General features: G+C 35.9%; 1 non-coding gene across 1 annotated transcript; it reads right to left on the bottom strand.

Moving 5' to 3' along the window:
• Positions 1-7,981: 7,981 nt before the first annotated feature.
• LOC132651938 (U6 spliceosomal RNA) lies at positions 7,982-8,088 on the bottom strand. Its single transcript, XR_009589461.1, has one exon. It is a non-coding gene; the product is annotated as a U6 spliceosomal RNA (small nuclear RNA).
• Positions 8,089-20,985: the final 12,897 nt, after the last annotated feature.

Genomic DNA, 20,985 nt, shown 5'->3' on the forward strand with positions numbered 1-20,985 from the left:
TATGTGCCTTGTATCCCTGATCTCTCCAAGACTTTAAACGTGAATGGGTGTTGGACTTTGTCAAATGCTTTTTCAGCATCTAAGGGATCATGTGGTTTTTCTCCTTCAGTTTGTTTATGTAGTGGATTACATTGATTGATTTCCGTATGTTGAACCACCCTTGCATGCCTGGGCTGAAGCCTACTTGGTCATGGTGGATGATATCTTTGATATGCTCTTGGATTCGGTTTGCAAGTATTTTATTAAGTATTTTTGCGTCAGTGTTCATAAGAGAGATAGGCCTGAAGTTCTCTTTTTTTGTGGGTCTTTGTGTGGTTTAGGTAGCAAGGTGACTGTGAATTCATAGAATGAGTTTAGTAGTGTTCCTTCTGTTTATATTTTGTGGGATAGCTTGAGGAGAATTGGAGTTAGCACTTCTTTGAAGGTCTTGTAGAATTCTGCATTGAAGCCATCTGGTCCAGGGCTATTTTTTGGAGGGGAGACTGTTAATGACTGCTTCCATTTCCTTGGGAGATATAGGGCTATTCAGTCTTTCTACCTGATCTTGACTTAGTTTTGGTAGATGGAATCTTTCAAGAAAATTATCCATTTCATTTAGATTTTCAAATTTTATTGCATATAGGCTTTTGTAGTATGACCTAATAATTGTTTGGATTTCCTCAATGTCTGTGGTTATGTCCCCATTTTCATTTCTGATTTTGCTGATCTGGATAGTTTCTGTCTGCTTTTTAGTTAGTTTGGCTAAAGGTTTGTCTATCTTGTTGATTTTCTCAAAGAACCAGCTTTTTGTTTCATTGATTCTTTGGATAGTTTTATTTGTTTCTAATTGATTGATTTCTGCCCTGAGTTTGATTATTTCTAGCCGTCTGCTCCTCTTGGGTGTATCCGCTTCTTTTTTTTCTAGGGTTTTCAGTTGGGCCATTAAGTTGTTTGTATGTGATGTTACGAATTTCTTCTTGCAGGCACTTTGTGCTATAAATTTTCCTCTGAGCACTGCTTTCAATGTGCCCCATAAATTTGGGTATGTTGTGCCTTCATTTTCATTGAATTCTAAGAAGTCTTTAATTTCTTTCTTTATTTCTTCCTTAACCCAGCTCTCATTGAGTTTTAAGTTGTTCAGTTTCCATGTGCATGTCGGCTTTTTGTTGTTTCTGTTGTTGTTGAGGTCGAGCTTTAGTCCATGGTGGTCAGATAGTATACAAGGCATTATTTCAATCCTTTTGTATCTGTTGAGGCTTGCTTTGTGACCCACTATATGGTCTATTTTGGAAAAGGTTCCATGAGGTGCTGAAAAGAAGGTGAACTCTTTTGAGTTTGGGTGAAACGATATGTGGATGTCTATTAGGTCCATTTGATTTAGGGATTCTGTGAGTGCTTTTATTTCCCTATTTGGTGTCTGTCTAGTTGATCTGTCTCTTGGTGAGAGTGGAGTGTTGAAGTCTCCCACTATTAAGGTATTAGGATCAATGTATGATTTAAGTTTAATAATGTTTCATTTAGGAATGTCGGTGCTCTTGTATTTGGGGCATAGATATTCAAGATTGTGATGTCCTCTTGGTGGATTTTTCCTTTGATGAGAATATAGTGGCCCTCCTTATCTTTTTTGATTAACTTGAGTTAAAAGTCTATTTTATTAGATATTAGGATGGCTACTCCAGCTTGTTTTCTGGAACCATTTGCTTGCAAAACAGTTTTCCAGCCCTTTACTCTGAGGTAGTGTTTATCTTTGTTGCATAGGTGTGTTTCTTGGATGCAACAGAATGTTGGATCCTGTTTCCTTAACATTCTGTTAGCCTGTGTCTTTTTATTGGTGAGTTGAGTCCATTGATATTGATAGATAATAGTGACCAATGCATGTTAGTTCCTTTTGTAATGGAGTCGGTGATCTAACCCTGTTTCATTGCTTGTTTTCTTTTCATTTTTGTTGGGATCTTATCTTTATGCCCTGTTTTCTTGGGTGAATTTGTTTTCATTGGATTGGCGTTTTCCTTCTATTATCTTCTGTAGGGTTGGTTTGCTGTGTAGATATTGTGTAAATTTAGTTTTGTCATGGAATATTTTGTTTTCTCCATCTATGTTGATTGAGAGCTTTGCAGGGTATAGTAGTCTGGGTTGACATTTGTGATCTCTTAGAGTCTGCATGATACTTGCCCAGGACCTTCTGGCTTTCATAGTTTCTGATGAGAAGTCCGGTGTGATTCTGATAGGTCTACCTTCAAATGTTACTTGGCCTTTTTTCCTTGCTGCTTTTAGTATCTTTTCTTTGTTCTGTAGATTTAGTGTTTTGACTATGATGTGACGTGTTTCTTTTCTGGTCTAGTCTATTTGGAGTTCTGTAGGCCTATTGTATTTTATAGACATCTCTTTCTTTAACGTGGGAAAATTTTCTTCTATGACTTTCTTGAAAATATTTTCTGGACCTTGGAGCCTGGATTCTTCTTTTTCATGAATTCCTATTATTCTTAGATTTTGTCTTTTCATAGCATCCTTGATTTCTTTCATATTTTGTGACTGGAACTTTTCTGATTTTGCTTTTTCTTTGAGAGAAGTATCCATTTCTGCAAGTGTGTCTTCAGCTCCAGAGATTCTCTCTTCCATCTCTTGTATTCTGTTGGTGATGCTTACTTTTGTGGTTCCTGATCTTTTCTCCAAGTTCTCCAGCTTAAGGGTTTTCTCATTTTGTGTTTTCTTTATTGATTCTAATTCTGTTTTCATGCCTTGCACCATTTCTTTCATGTGTTTGAATTTGGATTCCTGTCTTTCTACGATGGCCTCTATTTCTTTTTTCATTTTCTTTTTATATGCCACTAATTTTTCCTCTACTTGTGTATCTATTGGTTTGTCTATGTTTGCCTGTGTTTCTTTAAGGATATTGTCTATTTCTTCTTTCTTTGCCTCCAATTGACTGGCCATCTCTTTGAAAGACTTGTTTATTTCCTCCTTATGAGCCTCAAATAATTGGGCAAGCATGGCTTTAAAATCATTTTCCTGTGCTTCTGCTGAATTGGAGTATCCGATTTTGGGGTTTGCTGGTGAAGTCATGATGTCCTGATTTATGTTGGAAGTGTTCTTTCACCTACCCCTGGCCATTGGCTTATCTGAAACCTTCCCTGTTTGTTTTTGGATTCTGCAGATCAGACTGGTGCTGTCTTTCTCTGGCATCTGGAGAGTTCTTCAGGAAGCTGAGAACTCTCAGCATGTGCTGAGGACTAGCTGTACCTATTGGAGGAAAGTACACAGGCACAAACGGGGCAAATGCAAGCATGTGTGCGTGCGTGCACATGTGTGTGTGTGTCTGTGTGTGTGTGTGTGTGTGTGTAAGTGTGCGTGGACATGTGTCTGGAGGGACAGAGTGATGGCTAATGTTGAACCCTTAAGTGTGTGGGAGGGGCTCTGCACTGTATAAGTTGCAGGTGCTAATGATGATCGCAGCACAATTTCTGGCATTAACTGCCTTAACTCAATTAGACCCACAGGGCAGGAACTTCAATGTCCCTAGTGCCCCTCTGTTTTCCAAAGTGGGTATGTGGGTGGGAGGGTGTTCGATGCCTGGCTTCTGTTTTAGAAAGACCCAGGATCTGGGGATCTGCAGATTCTCAAGGGTGCACTCACTTACAGGCAGGTTACTTGGCAGAGATCAGGGTATCCGGGCCTCTCTGCTCTCTGGTTTGGCCCTGCTTCTTTGATGTGCTCCTCCAGTTCTGTGCTGCTGTTACTGCCAGGTTCTGAGGTTTTGCTGCAGCTGAAGATTTCAGGGTGGTCACATCAGCAGGGATGGGGAAACCAGGCTCTTTTTTCTCTGGTTTGGCCCTGGTTAGTCTTAAACTGGAGAGCTGTTTTGCGCCACCAGCTCAGTTCTGCTCAGCAGTCAAGTTCCGCTGTAACTGGAGAGTGGGTCACTAGTCCCGATGCTTTCTGGGAAGTCCTGGGGTCTCTTCACTGTGCTCTCCAAACTTGGGAGGCCCAGCACCTGGTGTGTCCAGGTTGTATGGCGTTTCTGCCTGGTTTTGGTGAGTATATAGCATATTCTCTGTCACTGTCGGATTGGGCGGGCCGTACCATCATTTATGGCGATCCTGCCGAGCTAGTATGGCGTCTAGCAGATTTGCGCCCTGGGAGGTTGGTGCAGCTGCTGCACGAATCTGGGACTCTGGGACATGTACTGCTGGCTTTTTTCCTGCTGCTAAAGGGCTTGGGGCTCCACCTCAGGAGCTGTATAGCCCAGGCAGTTAGGTCTGCGCTGAGAAAGATGAGTCCACTGTGCTGCTGTGCCGAGGAGGAAGGAGATCTGGGGGAAGGGAGTGCTGCAAGATCAAAGGATCATTTCTCTCCTTCCCCAAACAAGTCCCCTGGTGACCCGAGACCAAAGTTTTCACCTCCTGCGATGTTCCCTGTTGTTTAGAAAACCTCACTGTGGTTTTCCTGGGTTAGAGGTCCTTCCATTCACTAACTCAGAAGTTCAGGTATCCCACCGCTCAGAAACTGTGTGTGCTAGTCGCCATCTTGGCTCCGCCCAGTCTAGATTTTTTTTAAACAATTCTGGGTTTCTTGTTATTCCATTTGAAGTTGAGAATTTTTCTTTCAAGTTCTATAAATAATTGTGTTGTTAATTTGTTGTGAATTGCCTTGATTGTGTAGATTGCTTTTGGTAAGATGACCAATTTTACTTTGTTAATCCTGCCAAGCCATGAGCATGGGAGAACTTTCAAACTTCTGATGTCTTCTTCTTATTCTTTCTTCAGAGACTTGAAATTTTTTCATACAAGTCTTTGGCTTGCTTAGTCAGGATTACACAAAAGTACTTTATGTCATTTGTGGCTATTGGGGGGTGTTTCTTTCCATAATTTCATTCTCATCCATTTTGTGTACAGAAGAGCTACTATTTTTTTTTCCGTAATTGTATTCTCAGTCTTTTGTTTACAGAAGGGCTACTTTTTATTTTTATGTATTTATTTTTTATTTATTTTTTAGTTAATTTTGTATCCAACCAGTTTGCTGATGATTTTATCAGCTATAGGAATTCCCTGGTAAAAATTTGGAGGTCACTCATGTATACTATCATATAATCTACAAATAGTGGTAATTTGATGTTTTCCTTTCCAATTTGTATTCCATTGATCTTCTTCAACAGTCCTATTGCTATAGCAAGAACTTCCAGAACTATGCTGAAGAGATATGGAGCCAATGGAAGCCTTGCCTTGTCCCTGATTTCAGGGGGATTGCTTTAAGTTTCTTTCCATTTACTTTGTTGGCTATAGGCTTGCTGTATATTGTCTTTACTATGTTTAGATATGTGCCTTGTATGCTTGATCTCTCCAATACATGAATGCAGGTTGGATTTTCTCAAATGCTTTTTCAGCATCTGAGGATATTATCATTGGTTTTTATTTTTTCTATCTCTTTGTTAATATGGCAGATCACATTGATGGATTTCTTTACATTGAACCACCCCTGCATACCTGGAATGAAGGCTACTTGGTTATAGTGGATGATATTTTGATGTGTTCTCATATTTGGTTTGCAAGTATTTTCTTGAGTATTTTTGCATCAATATTCATGGGGGAGATTGGCCTGAAATTCTCTTTCTTTGTTAGGTTTTTGTGAGGCTTAGGTACCAATGTGACTGTTGTTTCAGAGAATGAGTTTGGTATTGTTCCTTCTCCTTCCATTTTGTGGAATATTTTGAAGAGAAATGGAGTTAGCTCTTCTTTGAATGTCTGGTAAAACTCTGTGCTGAAAACATTTGGCCCTGGATGTTTTTGGATTGAAGAGTTTCAATGACCGCTTCTATTTCCTTAGGGGTTATAGGACTCTCTAATTGATTTACCTGGTATTGATTTAGCTTTGGTAAGTGGAACCAAAGAAAAAAAATAGTCCATTTCTTTTAGAGTTTCAAATTTTGTGGCATATAGACTTTTGAAGTAAGTCCTAATGATTGTTTGGATTTCATCAGTGTCTAAAGGTATGCCCACCTTTTTCATTTGTGATTTTCTTGATTTGGATGGTGTCTCCCTGTCTTTTAGTTAGCTTGGCTAAGGGTTTGTCTATTGTGTTGATTATTCAATTGTTTTATTTGTTTCTAATTGATTGATTTCAGCCTTGATTCTGATTACTTCCAGCTGTCTACTCCTTTTTGGTGTGTCTGCTTCTTCTTTTTCTAGTGCTTTAGGTGAGCCATTAAGTTGCTTAAATGAGCTGTCTCGAGTTTCTTGAAGGCACTTAGTGTTATGAACTTTCTTCTTAGCACTTCCTTCATTTTGTGTTATAAGTTTGGGTATGTTTTGCCTTTATTTTCATTGAATTTTAGGAATTCTTTAATTTCTTTCTTTATTTCTTCCCTAACCCAGCTGTCATTTAGTAGCAAGTTGTTCAGTTTCCATGTGTTTATAGGCTTTTTGCTATTTCTATTGTTGTTGAGGTCTAGCTTTATTCTCTGGAGATCAGATAGGATACAAGGGATTATTTCAAACTTCTTGTATGTGTTTAGGTTTGCTTTTTGACCAACTATATGCTTTATTTTGGAGAAGGCTCAATGAGCTGCTTAGAAGAAGGTACATTCTTTTGTGTTTGGGTGTAACATTCAGTAAATGTCTATTTGATTCATGACCTCGGTTAGAGACATTGTTTCTTTGTTTAATTTGTGTTTTCTTTACCTGTCCTTTGTTGACAATGGGGTGTTGAAGTTTCTCTCTATTAATGTGTGTGGATCTATGAGTGATTTAAGTTTTATTAATGTTTCTTTTACAAAAGTGGGTACCCTTTTATTTGGGTTTATTTGAACATTACAATATGTTCAGTATTGTAATGTCTTCCTGGTGGAAGTTTACCTTGATGACTATGGAGTGTCCTTTCCATCTCTTTTTGTTAAATTTGTTTGAAAATCTATTTTATCAGATATTTGAATGGCTTCTCCTGCTTGCTACTTGGGTCCTTTTGCTTGGAAAATCATCTTCCAGACCTTTACCCTCAGTCAATGTCTATCTTTGTGACTTAGGTGTGTTTCTTGTATGCAACAGATTGCTTGGTCTTGTTTACACATCCATTCTGTTAGTTTGTATTTTTATTGGAGAATTGACTCCATTGATGTTGAAAGAGATTAATGACCAATGACTGTTAGATCCTTTGATTTTGATGTCGGCTGTGGTCAAAAATTTGTGTGCTTGGTTTTTTGTTTTTTTTTTGTTTGTTTGTTTTACTGTTTTAAGGTTAATTATTTCCTGTGTTTTCTTGAGAGTAGCTAATTTTCTTGGGTTGTATTTTTCCTTTAGTGTCTTCTGCAACGCTGGATTTGTGTGTAAATATTGTTGAAATTTGTTTCTGTCACTGAATATCTTGTTTTATCCTACTATGAGGACTGCGAGTTTTGCTGGGTATAGTAGCCTTGGCTGACATCTGTGTTGTGTTTGGGCCTACTTGATATTTGTCCATGCCCTTCTGGCTTTCATAGACTCTGTTTAGAAGTCAGGTGTGATTCTGATGTGTTTTCCATTATATGTTACTTGGCTTTTTCTTTTGCAGTTTTTAGAATTTGTTGTTGTTTTTGTCCTGTATATTTAATGTTTTGATTATTATGTTGCAGTAGGATTTTCTTTACTGGTCTAATTTATTGGGTGTTCTGTAGGCCTCTTGGATTCTTATTGGACTTGCATTTAAGATGGAGAAATTTTCTTCAATGATTTTGTTGAAAATATTTTCTGGGCCTTGGAAGAGGGAAGTTTCTTTTTCCTCTATTCCTATTATTCTTAGGTTTTGTCTTTTTATGTTGTCGAATTTCTTGGATGGTCTGTGTCAGGTATTTTTTTATTTAATATTTTATTTGACAGAAACATTGATTTCTTCCATTTTATCTTTCACATCTGAGGTTCTTTCTTTAATCTCTTGAGCCTATTGCTTATGCTTTCCTCTGTAGTTCCTGTTTTCTTCCCTAAGTAATTACTCTCCACAATTTCCTCTATTTGTGTTTTCTTCAATTTCTCAAAAAAAAAATAGGGAATGATTCATGAATTTGCATGTCATTCTTGCACAGGGGCCATGCTAATCTTCTCTGTATCATTCCAATTTTAATATATATGCTGTTGAAGCTAGCAACACATATTTCATGCAAGTGGTCATTAATAAAGTCACATTTCCTTTACTTGTGAGTTTCACATTATCAGAGACTCCATTATTATTTGTTAAATGCACAGATATGTCCTAGTCAGTGAAATATTTTCTGTGAAAATGCTCCCTGACCAAGGCAAATCTTTGAATCAAAAGCGTTTAATTAGGAACTTGCTTATATTGCTACAGAGATCATCAGGATGTCATGTCCATTAGGATGTCATGTCTACAAGTAGTCATCTTGTTGTAGTCCTTCACCAAAACTGATAGCTTTTCAGACTGAACCAGAACTGTCAGGCAGAGAGAGGGAGACTGATAGACAGAGAGAGTTAGAGAGACAGATTCAGAAATAGAGACCAAGAACAATAGAAACAAAGAAAGTGACAAGGATTGAGAGACAGAGACTCCATTCTGTCTGGTCACTTTCTTTGGCATAGCAACCTCAAAGTGCACCCTCTTTTACTATAAATCCAAAAGGAATTATATATTTTAATATTTTAATTTTAATTTTATTAATTACATTTATTCACTTTGTATTACCGATTACCACCCTCCCAATCCCACCTTCACTCCCCCTTCTCCACTCATGCCCCTCCCCAAGTCCAGTGATAGGGTAGTTCTTGCTCTCTATCCTTCTGATCCTAGTCTTTCAGGTATCATCAGGGGTGGCTACATTGTCTTCCTCTGTGGCATGTTAATGCTGCTACCTCATAGGGTAAAGTTTTTAAAGAACAGCCCAATCAGTTTATGTTAGAAGTAGTCCCTGTTCCCAATACTATGGAATCAGATTTGATACTGAACTGCCATGGGCTACATCTGTGCAGGATTCGTAGGTTATCTCCATGCATGATACATAGTTGGAATATGAGTCTCAGGAAAGACCCCTGTGCTCAGATTTTTGGTTCTGTTCCTCTCTATGTAGAGCTCCTGTCCTCTCCAGATCACATTATTTCCCACTTCTTTCCTTAGATTCTTTGCACTCTGTCCAACAGATGGCCATAAGTCTCAGTGTTTGCTTTGATAGTCTGCAGGGCAGAGCCTTTCAGAGGCCCTCTGTCTCAGGCTCCTAACTTGTTTTCTGTCTTCTCTTTTTTTTTTTTTTTTTTTGATGTCCATCCTCTTTGCATTTCATGATGGGGATTGAGCATTTTAGCCAGAGTCCTCCCTCTTGATTAGTTTCTTTACTTGTACAGGTTTTATAGAATTATCCTATATTATATGTCTATGTGAGAGTGTATGTGCCATGTGTGTCTTTCTGCTTCTGGGATAGCTCACTCAGGATGATCTTTCCCACTTTCCATCATTGACCTGCAAATTTCATGATTTCCTTGTTTTGTTTTGTTTTTATTGATGAGTAATATTGCATTATGTAAATACACCACAATTTCCGTATTCATTCTTCAGTTGCGGGAAGAGGGAGAATCTGTGTTTTTTCCAGGTTCTGGCTATTACAAATAAAGTTGCTACAAATATGGTTGAGCAAATGTCCTCATTGTGTACTTGAGCCTCATTTGGTTATATATCTAGGAGTGGTATAGCTGGATCTTAAGGAAGCACTAATCCTAGTTGTCTGAGAATGTGCTGATTGATTTACGTACTGGTTGTAAAAGTTTACATTTCCAGTAGCAATGGAGGAGGTTTCCCATTTTCCACTTCTCCAGCATGTGTTGTCACTTCAGTTTTTGATCTTGGCCAATCTGATGGGCGTAAGGTGAAATCTCATGGTCATTTTGACTAGCATTTCCCTGATGTCTAATGACTTTGAGAATTTCTTTAAGTGTTTTTCTGCCTTTTGATATTCCTCTATCAAGAACTCTCTGTTTAGCTCTGTTCCCCATTTTTTTAATTGAATTACTTGACTTGTTGCTTTTCAACTTCTTTAGTTTGTTATATATACCGGATATTAGTCCTCTGTCACATAGAGGCTTTGTGAAGATTCTTTCCCTATCTGTATGTATTTGTTTTGTTTTGATGACAGTGTCCTTTGCTTTACAAAAGCTTTTCAGTTTCGTGAGGTCCCATTTATTTATTGTTTCTCTTAGAGCCTGTGCTGTTGTTCTGTTCAGGAAGTTGTCTTCTGTGCCAATAAGTTCAAGGATCTTCCCCACTTTTTCTTCTAACTGATTTAATGTGTCTGGTTTTATGTTGAGTCTTTGATCCACTTGAGCTTTAGTTTTGTGCTGGGTGTTAGGTATGCATATATTTACTTTTTTTTCTAAATGTAGACACTCAGTTAAACCAGCAACATATGTTGAAGAAGCTATCTCTTTTTGACTGTATGGTTATGGTTTCTTTGTCAAAAATGAGGTGTGCATATCGTGGAGGTTTATTTCTGGGTTCTCTTCAGTTACATAGATCTACCCCTCTGTTTCTCTGCCAATACCATGCAGTTTTTTTACTGTTGCTCCATGTACAGCTTGAGATTAGGGTTAGATATACTTCCAGAATATCTTTTATTGTTTTAGCTATTCTGGTTTTCTTCTTTTCCATATGAAGGCAAGATTTTTTCTTTTAAAGCCTGTAAAGAATTATTTTGGTAATTTGATTGGAATTTTATTGAAGGTGTAAATTGCTTTTGTAAGATGGCCATTTTTACTATGGTAATCCTGCTATGCCATGAGCATGGGAGATCTTTATATCTTCTGATATCTTTTTCTAATTCTTTCTTCTGAGTCTTGAAATTTTTTCATAGACGTCTTTGACTTGATTGGTTAGTATCACAGCACCATACTTTTTGCCTTTTAGTGAATAGGAGAACACATCACTGATATAATCCACTATGACCACGTAGGCTCCATGCCAGGTCTACAGGGGTGATTCAATATAGGGAAATCCATCAATGTGATCCACCATTATTAACAAACTGAAAGAAAAAAGCCACAGGATAATCTCCTTAGATACTAAAAAAAGCACTTGATGAAATCCATCATCCTTTCATGTTTAAAGTATTGGAGAGGTTAGGGATACAAAGCACATATCTAAAGTATAGTAAAGGCAATATAAAGCAAGCATATAGCCAACATCAAACTAAACAGAGAAAAACTTAAAACAATCCCACTGAAATGAGAGACAAGGCCAGGCTGCATACTCTTTCCATATCTCTTTGACATAGTTCTGGAAATCCTTGCTAGAGCAATAATAAAATTGAAATAGATCAATGGGATAGAAATTAGAAAGTAAGAATTCAAAGTATCACTATTTGCAAATAGTATGATAGTATAATTAAGTGACCACAAAAATTCTACCAGGGAATTCCTACAGCTGATAAACACCTTCAGTAATGTGGCTGGTTACAAAATTAACTCAAAAACATCAGTAGCTTCCTGTATACCAAAGACAAAGGGCAGAGAAAGAAATTAGGGAAACAAAAGTTATTATATTATCTAACAAGGTCATAACTCCTAACCTTTCCCAGACATTTCCTCACTGAGGACTCCACATGAAAATAGATTAGCTTCAAGGGGGCATTGCAATTCGAACCACAAGGAAGTAGAATAAGACGGAGGGACTTCTAGGCTAAAAGAACATAGTAATCCTGAAGTTTCTCATTCAATACAATGATTAAAAGCCCAATAACTTCCAAAGGCTGAAGAACAGGCCTCACAATCTCCTTTGGAAAATGTGGAATATTTCCATAATGGAGAATTATTCAGCTAAGAAAATGACATAACTATATTTTCAGGCAAATGGATGGAACCAGGAAAAAACATTCTGGGTGAAGTAACTAAAATACACAAAAACAAATTTGGTATGCATTCACTTACTAGGAGGTGTCCTAGTAGTGGAGGATAAAGTTCCAATAGGCGATCTGTTGTGACCCTACCAGTGTTCCACTATGGGGATTGGGTGGCAGTTAATTGAGTTGTTGGGCAAGGGCATCCTACAGAAAATTTCATGCAAACCTAACTGTTGTCATTAAAATGTGCTGCTCTCTGCTCTCAACTGATAGATCAGTGCCAGGTCCTTGGATCCACAGAGATGCTTCTTTCTGCATCAAATGAGATTAAATACCGAGTCCCACAGTCCCATACAGTAAAGAGAGACCTTAAAACACCCAGCTAGAAATGGGATTTCTCTATTATATTCTCTCTCCCCTCAGAGCTCTGGGAAGCCTGCAGGAAAGGAGGTATATAGAGTGTCATAAATAGAGGTAATTGAGGACACAAGGAGAACAATGCCCAGAGAATCAGGCTGCAGAAGATGATGATGAAGCCAGCCTTGCTGAGTCCTAATGAGCTAGTGTCAGATAGAAGTCTCCTTTCTATCTGACCACTCCTATCTGAGCAATTAGAGAAAAGCATAAGTGTAGAAGAAGGACCCTGGGTGGGACTGGAAGGAGAAGACTGATGGGGCAACAGAGGAGGTACAAAGTGAACAAATCATAATTAAATTAAATTAGTACAGAAGAAAAACTGATCAAGATGATAAAGTATAAAACTCTTTAGTGATGGCTTCTTCTTCTTGGTGGTGCCAGGGTTTGGCAAGGATGAACTCAGTTTTTTTTTTTTTTAAGGGACTTGGCACTGAGATGCTGATCATGTTCCACTGAGTAGATGAACAACACAGACTTCAATTGATGTATTTTAAAGATTAAAAATTTACTGTGACTTGTGTAGGAATTTGAATGTGGGAGCAATATAAAAGAAGTGTAATGTAATTTATATGAAATTTCCACATAATCAGTATAAATAATACACTGACAACTTATGCAATGACTATGAAAATGTAGGAAAGATTCTGCTCAACAAGCAGTCCTGGAACAAACACTATGTTTAGAGTGTTTGTCTGGAGCACCATTGAAGTAAGCAAAGCTGCTCTTATATCCTAGGCATATAGCAGGGATGCAACTCTCTATCCTGAAGGCCAAGGTATAACAGTAAACCCCAGAACCAGGAGGATTCCTCACTGAATACTGAGTAGGACACAACTTACTTGAGAGAAAGTCTGAGCAGCCCTACATTCCTCAATCTGGACAGCTGGTAACACACAACCCAGAGATGGCAGTTCTTGTGTCCAAGACTCTAGGAATATTGTCACATATTTCTTTCAAGAGTTCATTAATTAAATCGCCTGGTATGACAGCCGAATGAAATTTTGATATCACAATGCTTTTATAAGATCACAGTGCTTTTTGACATCACAATGATATTATGACATCACAATAGGGTTATTACCTCAATAGTGCTATTATGACATCACATTGATATGACATCACAGTGGAATTTTGATATCACAATATTATTATGACATCACAATGTTATTATATCTTCACAATGATATGACATCTCATTGGTGTAAAGACATAACAATGGTATAATGGATTCACAATGGTATGTAGTAGGCGCTGATTAAAATTTCCTATTAGTTTATCTTTTATTAATGCTTGCTGTTAAACCTAAACAGCTGTATAACCAATTCACCACACACACTGGGTTTATTTAGTTAACTTAGAACACAGTGCTGGTTAATAGTTACTATCTCCTACACCTTCATAGTCCTCATAGTTTACTAACATTTAAAATTTACCCGTTAAAAAGTGAAGTCTTTTGTGAAGTCTTAGGTCTGGTTAATTTTCTCCACACTGTTACAATATTTCTTCTCCCACTCTGCTCTCCAAGCTCTGCTCCCTTTCACTTTCCACTCATTTCCTGCCTTCTGGCTCAAATCATTGCTCAAAATTATGGCTAATTGCTTTATTCTGGCCTGTTTACACAAAGTTGAGACAAGATTCTTAGAATACATATCACAATGCAATATCAGGATTGAAATGAGAAAGTGAGGGGTAAAATTAAGCATTTGAATGAACAAGGGTAAGGTATATAAATTTCCAAACAACATTATACCAACAATGGTATGACAACATCACAGTGTTATGATAACATCACAATGCTATTGTGACATCACAATTGGGTTATGACCTCAATATGCTAATATGACATCACATGGATATCATGACATCAACATTCTATTATGACATCAAAAATGATTTTATGACATCACAATGCTTTAATGACATCAAAAATGATTTTATGACATCACAATTGTATTATTAATTCCAATGCCATTATGACTTAATGATATGACATCAAAATATCACTATGACATCACAATACTATTATGACATCATGATTATATTATGACATCACAAGTTTATTATGACATCTCAAATATATCATGTCACCACAATTGTGTCATGACATCTTAGTGCTTTTATGATATCACTATGGTAATAAGACATAACAATGGTGTCAGGATAGTCAAATGGTATTATGACATCACAATTCTCTTATGATTTCACTTTTTCGTTATGACATTATTGTGGAATTTTGAAATCACAATTTCATTATGATCTCAAAATGCAATTATGATATCAAAATATTTTTATGACATCTCAATTATATTAAATATCACAATTGTATTATGACATCATATTGCTATTATGATAAAAAATGGTATTATGACTTCATAATGGTATTAGGACATGATTAGGGTATAACATCACATGGATTTTTGATATCAAAATGCTATTATGCCTTCAACAGTATGACTTCACAATGATATTAGGACATCATTATGTTATGAACACATCACAATGCTACTATGTTATCACAAAGGCATCATGAGATCAAAATACATCATGACCTCCCATTGCTATTATGACATTACAATAGTATTATGACTTCACAATGGTATTTTATCACAAATCTATTAAGACATAACAATGCTATTATGACATGACTGTTTTAATGATCTCACAATGGAATTTTGACATTAAAATGCTATTATGACTTCACAACTGTATGAATCTACAATGATATTAGGACATCTCAATGGTATAATGACATCACAATGCTATTATGTCCTCAAAATAGTATTATGACAACACAATGTTATGACATCTAAATGCTATAATGTTATCAAAATGATAGGACATCACAATGCTATTCTGACCTAAAAATGGTGTTATGACCTCACAATGCAATGATGATATCATGTGGAATAATTTCACAGTGGAATTATGACCTCACAATGGTGTTATGACATCACAATGTTTTATTGTATCGCTATGTACCTTCATGTCTTCACAATGCAATTATGACATCCCAATAGTATTATGACATCTCAGTGGTATGACATCCCAATGGTATTTTTACATCGCAATTAGATTATGACATCACAATTTTTTTTACTTCATAATGGTATTCTGACTTCACAATTGTTTTATTACATCTCAATGCTATGATAACATCCCATTACTAGTATTTCATCACAAAGCTGTGATGACATCACAGGACTATCTTGACATCAAAATGGTATTATGACATCACAATATTATGATGATATCACAATGCGCTTATGCCATCACAATGGTATTATGACACCACAATAGTATTAAGATTTAACCATAATATTATGATATCACAATGCTATTATATCTTCACAATGATATGACATCACAATATTATGATGATATCACAATGTGCTTATGCCATCACAATGGTATTATGACACCACAATAGTATTAAGATTTAACCATAATATTATGATATCACAATGCTATTATATCTTCACAATGATATGACATTGCAATGGTGTTATGATATCACAATAGTATAATGGCTTCATAAAGGTATGTTGTAGGTGATGATTAATATTTTCCATTGCTTTATCTTTTATTAATGCTTGCTGTTAATCCTAAAAAGATGTATAGCCAAATTACCACACAGGTTCTGTTTTTTAGTTAACCTAGAACACAATGCTGGCCGAGAGTTACTTTCTCCTAAACCTTCAAGCCCTCATAATTGTAACACATCCCAATTTTATAACATCCTCAAGATTATATGACATCACATTGGTATTGTGACATCACAGTGCTACTATGAATTCACAATGGTATTATGACATCACAATGCTATAATGACAACACAGTGCTATAATGACCTAATAATAACATTATGCTATCAAAATGCTATTATTCTCCATCTATGTTGATTGAAAGCTTTGCAGAGTATAGTAGTCTGCATTGGCATCTCTGTTCTCTTAGAGTCTGCATGACTCCTGCCCAGGCCCTTCTGGCTTTCTTAGTTTGTGATGAGATGTCCGGTGTGATTCTGATAGGTCTACCTCCATATGTTACTTGGCATTTTTCCCTTTTTGCTTTTAATATCTTTTCTTCTGTAGATTTAGTATTTTGACTATAATGAGACATAATATATTTCTTTTCTGGTCTAGTCTCTTTGGTGTCTGTAGGCCTCTTGTATAGTAATGGACATATCTTTTTTAAATTTTTTATTAATTATACTTTATTCATTTTGTATCTCTCCAAAGCCCCTCTGTCCTCGCCTGCCGATCCCACCCTCCCTCCCCTTTCTTCATGCATGCCAATCCCCAAGTCCACTGATAGGGGAGGTTCTCCTCTCCTTTCTGATCTTAGTCTATCAGTTATCATCAAAAGTCATTGCATTGTCCTCTACTGTGGCCTGGTAAGGCTGCTCCCTCCTCAGGGGGAGGTAATCAAAGAGCGGCCAATCAGATTATGTCAGAGGCAGTCCCTCTTCCCATTACTATGTAACCTACTTGGACACTGAACTGCCATGGGTTATATCTGTGCAGGGGTTCTAGGTTATCTCCATGAATAATCCTTGGTTGGAGTATGAGTCTCTGGGAAGTTCCCTGTGTTCAAATTTTCTTGTTCTGTTGCTCTCCTTGTAGAAACCCTGTCCTCTCCAGCTCTTACTATTTCCCACTTCTTACATAAAATTCCATTCACTCTGCCCAACAGTTGGCCATCAGGCTCAGCATGTGCTTTGATAGTCTGCAGGGCAGAGGCTTTCAGAGGCCCTCTGTGGTAGGTTCCTAGGTTGTTTCCTGTTTTCTTTTTCTTCTGATGTCCATCCTCTTTGCCTTTCAAGATGGGGATTGTCCCTTTTAGTTAGGGTCCTCTCTCTTGCTTAGTTTCTTTAGATGCACTGATTTTTAGTGGGTTTGTCCTGTGTTGTATGTCTATATGAGTGAGTATATATTGTGTGTGTCTTTTTGCTTCTGGGACAACTCACTCAGGATGATCCTTTCCAGGTCCCACCATTTACCTGCAGATTTCATGATTTCCTTATTTTTCATACCGAGTAAAATTCCATTGTATAGATGTACCACAATTTCTTCATCCATTCTTCATTTGAGGGGCATCTGGGTTGTTTCCAGCTTCTGGCTATTACAAGTAAAGCTGCCACAAACATGGTGGGGAAATTTTTCTTCTATGATTTTCTTGAAAATATTTTCTGGAGCCTGGAGTCTGGAGTACTCTTTTACATCAATTTCTATTATTCTTAGGTTTCATCTTTTCATGGCATCCTTATTTCTTGTGTTTGGGACTTTTCTGATTTTACTTTTTCTTTAAGAGAAGTATCAAATTTCTGTGTGTGTATCTTAAGGACCAGAGATTCTGTCTTCCATCTATTGTATTCTGTTAGTGAGGCTTACCTTTGTGATTCCTGATCATTTCTCTAAGGCTACAGACACAGAGTTAATAAAATGTAAATGATAATAAAAATAAAAAATTAGGAAAATTTTAAAAAATGCTATTATGACATCACCATTATATAACACCTCCATGCTATTATGACATGAAAATGATATTATGATATCACTATTTTGTGAATGGAATTATAACATTACATTGCTATTACATTTTCACAACGATTTGTCTATATGATGATAGTACATCTCAATGCTATGATGAAATTACAATGACCTCAAAGTGATATTATGACAACAAAATTCTATTATGACTTCAAAATTGTATTATATCACAGTGGTATGAAATTACAATGCTTTAATAATACCACAATGCTATTATGATATCATAAGGATATAACAACCTCAAAATGGCATTATGACATCAAAATGATATTATGACATTAGAATGCAATTATGACATCACAAACCTATTATGGTATCACAATGCTATTATATCTCAATATTGTGTTATGACAACCCAACGGTATTATTACTTCACAAAGCTATTGTGACATCAAAATTATATATTATATATATATTATATCACAATGATATGACATATAAATCCTATTATGACATCCCAATTATATGACATTACAATGGTATTATGAAATCACAATGGTGTTATGAGCATTGATGACATCAGAATGGTATTGTGACATCACAATTGAAATACAATGCTATCATGAATTCACAATCGTAGGACTTTACAATATTAGGATGTCTCAAAGTTGTAATAACATCAAAATGTTCTTATGACTTCACAATGGTACTATGACATCATCATGATCTTATGACTTCTCAATAATTGTGGTATGATATAATAGAATTTTGTCAACTAAATGCTATTATGGCTTCACAATGGTATAACTTCACAATGATATTAGGACATCACAAATCTATGATGACATCACAATACTATTATGACATCAAAATGTCATCAAGAAATCAAAATTCATCATGTAATTCCAATGCTATCCCGACATCACAATTCTATTGTGATACGATTGAGGTATGACATCACAATGAAATTTTGACATCAAAATGCTGTTATGACTTCAAAACACTATGACTTTACATGGTAATAGGACATAACAATGCTATGATCACATCAAATTTTCATTATGACATCACAAAGGCATCATGACATCAAAATTCATCATGACATCCCAATGTTTTTATGATATCACTATGCTATTATGCCATGATTGTGGTATGACATCATAATGGAATTTTTGACATTGAAATGCTATTTTGACTTCACAGTGGTATATCACAAAGATATGAGGACATCAAAATGTTATGACCTCACAATGCTATTATGATATGGTAATGGTATGATGTTTCAATGTTATTGAGTTCAGAGTGCTATTATGACTACTGAATGGTGGTATGATTTCACAAAGGTATTATGACATCACAATGCTATTATGTAATTGAAATGGAATTATGATATCACAATGGTATGATGACATCACAGTGCTATGATGACTTTTTAATGCAATTATAATATCAGAATGGCATCATGACATCAAAATTCATCATGACTTCCTCTGTTATAATGACATCACAATGGTGTTATGACATCACAATCACATTATTACATTAATAGGCTATTATGACATCACAAAGCTACTAAGACAACACAATGGTTTTATGAGATCAATATGCTATTAGGACATCACAATGCTATTATGACATCTAAATTCTATGAAGACATCAAAATGCAACTATCTTATCACAATGGTATTATGACATTATAATACTATGTTGATAATGCAAGGCTATTATGTATCACAGTGGTGTTATGACTGCACATTGCTATTATGTTATCATAATTCTAGTATGACAACACAATGTTATGAAGATATCGCTATGCTTTTATGACATGATTGAGTTATAACATCACAATTGAATCATGACATTACAATGCTTTTTTTAACTTCAAAAATGTATGACTTTATAATGATATTAGGACATCACAATGCTATGATGACATTACATTGTTATTGTGCTATTACCATAGTGTTATGACTTCACAATGCTTTTCTGACATTACAATGCTATTGTGAAATCACAATGCTGTTATAAAGTCATAAGGGTATAATGACATCACAAAGCTATTATGAAACAAAATGGTATTATGACATCACAATGGTATGACATCTGAATGCTGTTATGGCATCCCAATGATATGACATCACAATGGTGTTATTAGTTGACAATGCCATGATGACATCACAATGGTATTATGACATAACAAGGGTATTATAACATCACAATGATATAATAACATAATGCTATTAGGTATCACAGTGGTGTTGTGACTTTACAATGCTTTTGTCACATTACAGTGCTCTTATGACATCACAGTTCTATTGTTAATTCACAATATTATGATAACACCACAATGCTGTTATGACATAATTCTTTTATAACATTACAATGGAATTATGACTTTACAACAGTCTTACTTTAAAATGATATTAGGACATCTCAATGCTATGATGATATTGCAATGTATTTATTTCATCACAATGGTACTAGGACAATGGTATGACATCTAAATGCTGTTATGGCATCATAATGATATGACTTCCTAATGGTGTTATGATATCACCATTGGTGTTATGAGTTAAAATATGCTATGATGATATCACAATGGAATTATGAAGTCACAATGGTATTATGACATCACAATATTATTAGGTATCACAGTGGTGTTATGTATTTACAATATTCTTATCACATTACAGTGATATTATGACATCACAATGTTATGATAACATCACAATGCTATTAAGACAGCACAATGATGAAGTCACAATGCTATTAGACATCATAAAGCTATGATAACATCACAATGTTATGGTGACATCACAATGGTCTTATGAGATAATTGTGTTATGATATTACAATGAAATTTTGATATTACAATGCTATTATGACTTCACAATGGTATGACTTTAAAATGATATTAGGACATCTCATTGCTATGATGACATCACAATAGTATTATGACTTCACAGTGGTATTATGACATCTCCATGCTATTATAATATAACAATAGTATTACAACATGATGGTGGTATGACATCACAATTGTGATGAATTATAGAGCTCTTCAGAACTGATGGATTCTCCTTGGTGGTGATAACAGTGTGCACCAATGATGAACTCAGTTTTTTTTAATGGACTTGGCACTGAGACTCTGATCATTTGTCAGTGAGTACATGAAGAACACATACTTCAATTGATGTATTATAAAGAAAAAAAATTAGTGTGAGACATGGGTAGAAATTTGAACCTGGGAGCAATGGAAAAAGATTCTAATGTATGTTATATGAAATTACCACATAATCAATGAAC

The sequence above is a fragment of the Meriones unguiculatus genome (genome assembly GCF_030254825.1).
Source record: "Meriones unguiculatus strain TT.TT164.6M chromosome Y unlocalized genomic scaffold, Bangor_MerUng_6.1 ChrY_unordered_Scaffold_42, whole genome shotgun sequence".
Lineage (NCBI taxonomy): Eukaryota > Metazoa > Chordata > Mammalia > Rodentia > Muridae > Meriones > Meriones unguiculatus.